Raw genomic sequence first — 7,861 nt, 5'->3', positions numbered from 1 at the left:
CCTCACTCACCTCCCTGCCCCAACATTCTGGACCATCCCTGGGGGGGAGGTGTCATGGTCCTGCAGAGTGCTGGACCCCTAGTGAGGTCTTCCTCTGGTCTTCCACCCCATTCCCTTTTCTTTCTGGAGCCTTCAGTGGGGACTTGGATGAAGGAAGGGACTTGGGGAGGGGAAGGCAGCCCTGGAGCCTGCGCTCCAAATGTTTCTTCTTGTGGTACTGGAGAAGAGACTCAGGACAGTCTAGGTGGGAGCTACGCAGGAGGAGGGAAAGACAGAGAACCTTTACAACCTAAAATGCAATTCATTTCTTTCTATTTTTGGTCTTGAGGAATGCCATCAGGTTTCCCCACATTGTTACACCTGGTAAGTGCCTACATTCATCATTGTCCCCTCTTATTAACATTGACGACCTCCACACCAGCCCTGAAGCTTTTGGGGACTTACACAGATTATGTTTTTGTATCTGACCTTTGGCCCATTGAGGTATATAGACTCCTGACAAAAGCATGGCTATTCTTCCTGGAAAATGTCCACACACACGCGCACACATGCACACACACACACACACACACACACACACACACCCTCACTCGCTCACTCTCTGTCATTACCTATTTACCCAAAGTTGCATATAATAATAGAGGCTTACAGGACCCTCTGTTGAAGACTCCTACTGTAGTCTTGCTGATAGAATTTTGGGAGCCATTTCACATCTGACCTCTGACCCTTGTTCCCCTGCACCTATCCATGCCCCTTTCACCCATTGCAACCTCCGTGGTCTGCACTTCTCATTTCCTCTTCCCTTCCTCAGGATGGTCAGGTGTTACCAACAAGAACTGTAATTGCGTTGAAGCCTCCGAGATAATAAAACCCTGTAAGGTGAGGATGAACCAAGCATGATTTGGGATTTTGCAAGGGATGCTTTGTCTACCACATACTTTCAAGGTGTCTTTTGATTCCAGGAAAGCTATAAAGGATCTGAGACGCTTAAGAATCTAATCCTTCAGGGGCGCCTGGGTGGCACAGCGGTTAAGCGTCTGCCTTCGGCTCAGGGCGTGATCCTGGCGTTGTGGGATCGAGCCCCACATCAGGCTCTTCCGCTATGAGCCTGTTTCTTCCTCTCCCACTCCCCCTGCTTGTGTTCCCTCTCTCGCTGGCTGTCTCTATCTCTGTCGAATGAATAAATAAAATCTTTAAAAAAAAAAAAAGAATCTAATCCTTCAATGCCTGCTTCAGTAAGTACCCTCGGGACCATGAGGCAGATGAGGGCTGGAATGGGCCACCCAAGCATAGGCCTGCTCATTGAGGGGAGATTTCAAGTCTCCATGGGGGCCCAAACCACAGAGATAGCCTATGGCCTTTGTTCCTCTTCATGTATTACTTGGTCTATGACTCTGGAGACTGATAGGGTCTCCTCAGTGCTTACCACAATGAGGCCTACTTCTCCCTGACCATTCCCTTCAACCTTGAAGATGCAGCCTTGTGTGTATCACAGCTCAGACTCTGCTTCTGGGCCATGTGTCCCCCCGGCAAATACAGATCAGCTCCTGGAAACATCTACACTGCCTGGGCCACCACCTCCTTTTCCTCTTTTTTTTTTTTCCTAGAAACAGCTTGGAAGAATACTTCAAGGATAGCAGGGATATTAAGAAGGTCAAGGACCGGGGCGCCTGGGTAGCGCAGTCGTTAGGCATCTGCCTTCGGCTCAGGGCGTGATCCCGGCGTTCTGGGATCGAGTCCTACATCGGGCTCCTCTGCTGGGATCCTGCTTCTTCCTCTCCCACTCCCCCTGCTTGTGTGTTCCCTCTCTCACTGGCTGTCTATCTCTGTCAAATAAAAAAAAAAAGAAGGTCAAGGACCTTGGTAAATGTAAAAAGCAAGAAGATCAGCATGGGAAAGAGGGCATGAAGGGAGCATATATAGGGGCCAAGGGCCTGACCTTTCCTTCTCTTTCCTGCACAAACCTGCAGGTTCAGCTGCTAAAACATACAAAGTATGACATTTTTTACTCCCTCAATATGTTGCCCAAGACTCAGCATGACCTTAACTCCTATGTAGCAAACCTGAGCATCTAGATGGTGAGCATGTGTTTCCTCCCTTGGGCAGACCAAAAAAAGTCAGAAGTGGGTAGGAGGTTTAGAAGGATACTGAGAGGCTTAGTAACTGTTCGCCCCTTTCAGGAAACAATGCTCTGTTTTTATGTCAATGGGATTTTTAAGGAAGGTACGTATCTGTAGTGTCCCCTCCCCAGATACCCCACTATGTCCTTCCCCTGGTTGAGCTACCTCCCAGTTCTCCCAGCTTTCCAAGTTGCTCCCTTCCCTTCCCTTCCCTTCCCTTCCCTTCCCTTCCCTTCCCTTCCCTTCCCTTCCCTTCCCTTCCCCCCTTCCCTTCTGATTCCCTTTGTGTTCTCCCATCCCCACCTTGCCCCTAGACTATTCTGGTCTGACATACATCCATGACTTTCTGACCCAACACAGCTCACATGTTAGAGGCACAAGCTGTGGCATTTTATAGCTCTCATCTCAGTTCCTCACTCTGTGACCTTGGGCCAATTATCTAACCTTTCAATTTCCTCATTTACAAAACAGGCTAGTAATACCCTTATCTTGGGCTGCTTTAAAAAATGAATCAAGTGAACATGTGTTTGTCAGAGGATCTGATACATGTTGGGGGTCCTATCCCTGGGAGTTGATTATCCCTTTTGTTACCCTCTCAGTCCATGAAGCCCCCTCCTATCACCCAGTGAAAAATTGTCCCTGTCTGGCTATCATCAGGGTACTGCAAGACTATCAAGTAAGTCCCTGAAAGGAGAATACTGCTTGTGTGAAAAATATGTACAACTCTAAGGGGATATTATTGTTTGTTGTCATTGAAGTGGAAGGAAATTCTCAAGGTTCTGTCCATGCTTTCACTCTGACCTTCATCTTGACTTCTGATAACAATTCCATGTAAGTGCTGTGTTGTGGGTGAAACATGGGAACAAACACCCATCCCAGCTTGAGGACAGTGGTGTAATAATGTAGTGGTACAGCCTAGAGTTTTCCTCAGTGGAAAGCCAAAAGGTAGACCTAAGAAGAGATCTAGGTTAGTAGTTAAGAGTGTGGACTCTGGAGTCAGAATACCAGATTCTTTTCCTGACCTCAATACTCACTAGCTAGCTGAGTGACCTTGGTCAAGTTATAACACCTCAGTGACTCACTGTCTTACTCTTAAAATGGGGATTGGAGTGTCCATTCCTTGTGCCTCTGTAAGGGATAAATACATTAGAATTAAATCTACAAATCTAGTGAAGCTGGTAGACAGTCACTCCAAAATTGGGCTCTCTGGGCAGTCAGAGGTACCAGCCAAGGAATCCAGGGGTCAGGCACAGTAGGAGTATGGAAGGAATCTGGCTGTTGGGTGGCAATGGGAGCAGGATGGATTTTGGGGGTGGAGTTGTCCATTTCTCCAGTTGTCTAAGGGTCCAACTTTCTTCTAGTCTGTGCATTGTGATTGATGAACTGATTGTGGAGAATGCCAGGACCAAAGAAACTCAGAGCACCTTCTCCATTCCAGTGCCCTCACCCTCCACAAGCTACATGCCTACCTTCTCCCAGAAGCAGCAGGAAATGATGCAGGCTGTCTCTACTCAGTCTGGGACAAACCTCCAGTGGTCTCAGAAGTGAGTGTTTAGAGTCTCTAGGGATAGGAGGGAGCTTAGAGGAATGAAGGAGGGAAGGAGTGAATAATAGGAGCTTGCAGTTAATTTGTACAAAATAACTATTTGGATGTTGTGCTTCCAAAAATGCAAGCTCATGAAAAATATATATTAATTTTATTGTGATATATGTAAATAATTTTAAAACAGTATAATGTTCAGATGACATGAGCATGTATATGTAAAATCCTAAGGAAAATACCAAAAAGCTATTAGAATTAATAAACAAATCCAACATTGTTTCTGGATACAAAATCAATATACAAAAATAAATTTTATTACTATACACTAGTAATGAACAGTCAGAAAATGAAATTAAATAAATAATTCCATTTATAATAACGTTGAAAAATAGCATACTTAGGAAACAGACCCATAAATACAGATAACAAATTGATGGTTACCGGAAAGGGGGGGTGGGGAAGTGGTCAAAATGGGTGAAGGGGAGTGGGAGGTACAGGTTTCCAGCTGTGGAATGAAGAAGTCACAGGGATAAAAGGTACAGCATAGGAAATATGGTCAATGTATTATAATAGCATTGTATGGTGACAGATGGTAGCTACAATAATGGTGAGCATAGCATAATGTATAAACTTGTCAAATCACTATGTTGCACACCTGAAACTACTGTAACGTTGTGTGTCAACCATACTTCAATAAAAAAATGTAATAACATACTTAGGAATCAAATTTAACAAAAGAAATAGAAAATATATACTCCAAAATCTGTAAAACACTGTTGGAGTAAATCGTAAGAGAAAGAATCCCATGCTCCTGAATCAGAAGACTTAATATTGTTGAGATGGCCAAAGTAATATACAGATTCAGTGCAATCCATATCAAAACCCCAGCTTGTTTCTTTATAGAAATTGGTGAGTTAATCCTAAAATTCATATGAAAATGCAATGGACCCAGAATAGACAAAATGTTCTTGAAGAACAAAGTTGGAAGACTCATAATTCCCTATTTCAAAACTTACTATTAAGCCAAAGTTATCAATACCACATGGTACTGACTTGAAGATATATAGATTAATGTAATAGAATTAAAGTACACAGACACATACACACACACACAAACCCTCACCTTTATGAACAATTTATTTTCAACCATAGTGCCAAAAATATTCTGAATTAAGAATAGTCTTTTCAACAACTGGTTAAGGAACAACTGGACATCCACTCACAAAAGAATTAATTTGTACCCCTATCTCACACCATTTACAAACACAAATTACCATAAAAATCTTTAAAAAGGTGTCTGTGCCTGCTGCTCCATCCTGCAGCTACCGTCTGCCTTCTCACCACCCACCATGGCCCTCCTGCTCTCCAGCTGCATCCTGTCTTGGGTCGCCATTGCTTTCCACCCAAGCCTCGCTGCCATGACTCCTACCAGAGCCAGCTCCTGATAGATCCATGTGGAGATGGGGCCCCCAGAGCCCATCCTGGAAGTCACAGAAGCCTTTAAGAGAGACACCAACAGCAAAAATAAATAAATAAATAAATAAATAAATAAATAAATAAATAAATAAATAAATAAATAAAATTAAAAATAAAAAAAAAGAATCTGGGATTTTGTGCCCCCAGGATGATAATGGAAAGGATTATGTGCTCCCTAGTGTTCAGAATGTGAAGGCCCAGATTGCTGCAAAAAGTTTGGACAAAGAATATCTGCCCATTGTGGGACTTGCTGAATTTTGTAAGGCATCAGCAGAACTAGCCCTGGGTGAGAATAACGAAGTGTTGAAAAGTAGCCAGTATGTCACTATGCAGACCATTTCTGGAACCAGGACCTTGAGGATTGGAGACAGTTTATTGCGAAGATTTTTTAAGTTTGGCCGAGATGTCTTTCTGCCCAAACCATCCTAGGGAAATCGTACACACATCTTCAGGGATTTTGGCATATAGCTACATGGTTATCGATACTAAGACCCCAAGACATGCAGCTGGGACTTCAGAGGCACTATAGAGGACATTTCAAAAATGCTACAGCAAAATGTTCTTTTGCATGTCTGTGCCCACAATCCCACAGGAATGTGCTTTCGCCCTGAGCAATGGAAGGAAGTAGCAACAGTGGTGAAGAAAAACAATCTTTTTGCATTCTTTGGTATGGCTTACCAACGCTTTGTCAGTGGTGATGGCAACAAGGATGCCTGGGCTATGTGCCACTTCATCTTCACTGAACAGGTCATTAATATTTGTTTCTACCAATCCGATGCCAAGAACATGGGCTTATACAGTGAGCACGTGGGAAGCTTCACTGTGGTCTGCAAAAATACTGATGAAGCCAAAAGGGTGGAGTCACAGTTGAAGATCTTGATCTGTCCCATGTATTCCAACCCTCCAATCAGTGGGGCCTGCATTGCCTTGACCATCCTGACCAGCCCTGACCTGTGAAAACAATGGCTGCAGGAAGTAAAAGGCATGGCCCACCACATCATTAGCATGTGGACTCAGCTGGTCTCCAACCTCCAGAAGGAGGGCTTCCCCCACTACTGACAGCACATCACTGACCAGATTGGCATGTTTTGTTTCACAGGACTAAAGCCTGAACAGGTGGAGAGGCTGACCAAGGAGTTCTCCATCTACATGACAAAGGATGGCTACATCTCTGTGGCAGGGGTCACCTTGGACAATGTAGGCTATCTTACCCATGCCATTCACCAGGTCTCCAAGTAATTTCCCTGGTGAAAGGGAACACAGACAACCTTCCTGTCTACAACATCTGCTGTTGTGAGATTCACATGGAGGGGAAGGAGGGTGGATGGTGGTGAGCAGGTCATTTCTTTCAACCACAGTACTTAACACTCAACCATTGAATGTGTTTCTCAGAAAATAACATGTAGTGAAATAGGGCAGAGGCATCTGTGGCTGATGTCTGAAACTTTGTCTCTCAAAACCAAACTCCTGCTCATCTTTAACTCCAGCTGTTCAAAAAAAGTTTACGTGTACAAGAAAGACATAACTACTGAAAAAAAACCTGTCAATCATGCCACTGCAATCAATATTTCAGAATTAACTGAAGCACCTTATGGTGCTGGGGGCACCTCTGCAGATCCAGCATGAGAATAGCACCTGCAAGAGGCTTTGTGGGAAGACCTAGTTCTAACATTAGCAGTCAGCTTCATGTTTGTCCACCTGTTGAGCAAGCTTATCAAATAGACCTTGTTTCAGAATCATGTTTCATGAAAACCAGCAAGTCTGCTGCGACTGCAGTGAGGAAAATAAAAGATGCTGTTTCCTGTCTTATTTAAGAAAAAAAGCTCTTCTTTTTAATACTTTCAGGCATTTTAATGTTCTCTACTCCTTTATCATTGCTGTTCTTTTCTTTAGGCACAGAGGATATATAACTAGTCTAGATTTTCATCCTATTCTACTGCTTGATTGACCATCAACCCCATCCTATAGGATTTACTTACTTGAATAATGAAGAATATAATTTACTGTTCATCCAATATCCTCACCTTCCTTGTCAAAGAATATCAGAGAGTAGGTAACTAAACTTAATTTCAGCATCCTCTTCAATGATCATTTAATTGTCTCCTGTCAGGATGTTGCTTCTGGCCATTTGGACTTCTTACTTCATTCAGTGATGTTGTGTAGTCTCTCATCTCACATCATGAGCTGGTGATGCAGGGCAGAACCAGGAAAGAGGGTATCTGGGCTTTGGTTTAACCTTTGTGTGCTGGCAACCGGGCTCATACTTCACAGTTTGGAAAGATAACCACCATCTGCTCTGATCATGTAGACTTACTTACTGCAGCCTGGTTTCTCTGTTAAAGCTACTGCAGACCAAAAAAAAAAAATTTAAAAGAGGGGTGCCTGGCTGGCTCAGTCAGTAGACCATGAAACTCTTGATCTCACGGTCATGAGTTCAAGCCCCATATTGGGCATAGAGCTTACTAAAAAAAACTTAAAATATAGGGGTAAACTCTTTGTGACCTTGAATTAGGCAACAGTTTCTGAAACATAATGCAAAAGCACAAAAGAAAAAAGAAAAAAATAGATCAATTGGACTTCATCAAAATATAAAATTTTTGCATCAAAGGAGACTAACAGCGTAGAAAGACAACCCACAGAATCAGAGAAAATATTTGCAAATCATATCTGATAAGGGATGGGTATCCTGAGTAAAGAAAGAACTCTTAGAATTTATTGTTTT

General features: G+C 43.2%; 1 pseudogene; it reads left to right on the top strand.

Annotated features, from left to right (window-relative positions):
* The first annotated feature begins 5,012 nt into the window (after positions 1–5,012).
* On the top strand, positions 5,013–6,378 carry LOC123787065 (aspartate aminotransferase, mitochondrial-like; annotated as a pseudogene).
* The last annotated feature ends 1,483 nt before the right edge of the window (positions 6,379–7,861 follow it).

Source organism: Ursus americanus, chromosome X (assembly GCF_024610735.1).
Source record: "Ursus americanus isolate L20-20 chromosome X, mUrsAme1.1.p, whole genome shotgun sequence".
NCBI classification, from domain to species: Eukaryota; Metazoa; Chordata; class Mammalia; order Carnivora; family Ursidae; genus Ursus; species Ursus americanus.
Note: the sequence above shows the minus strand (reverse complement) of the source record. Positions and strands in the feature narration are given on the sequence as shown.